Here is a 505-nt window from a genome sequence, read left to right as displayed (position 1 = left end):
TTCTTGTTTATTTTCTTTTTCTTCTAACAACTGCTGTAATCTCTCTTCTTGTTTATTTTCTTTTTCCTCTAACAACTGCTGTAATCTCTCTTCTTGTTTCTTTTCTTTTTCTTCTAACAACTGCTGTAATCTCTCTTCTTGTTTATTTTCTTTCTCCTCTAACAACTGCTGTAATCTTTCTTCTTGTTTCTTTTCTTTTTCCTCTAACAACTGCTGTAATCTCTCTTCTTGTTTATTCTGTTGTTCGAGCTGCCACTGTTGCAGGTTTTCTTGCAACTGCTGTTGTCTCTCTTCTTGTTTCTTTTCTCGTCCATTTTCTCGTTCTTTTTGTTTCTTTTGCTGCTCTTGTATTGCTGCCATCAAGTCTGCCAAGCTGTAGGTTGATTTTCCGCCTCTCGTTTCCATTTTTTTTTCGTCCACTTCTGACACCAATTTGTTACGTCTCCGTTTGTTAATTGATTTTCCGTAACTTCGTTCCGACGAAACTTTAGCGACACAAGTCCTT

This window comes from Limulus polyphemus, unplaced genomic scaffold (assembly GCF_000517525.1).
Source record: "Limulus polyphemus unplaced genomic scaffold, Limulus_polyphemus-2.1.2 Scaffold70, whole genome shotgun sequence".
Lineage (NCBI taxonomy): Eukaryota > Metazoa > Arthropoda > Merostomata > Xiphosura > Limulidae > Limulus > Limulus polyphemus.
The sequence above is the reverse complement of the archived record's forward strand: the minus strand, read 5'-3'. Positions refer to the sequence as shown.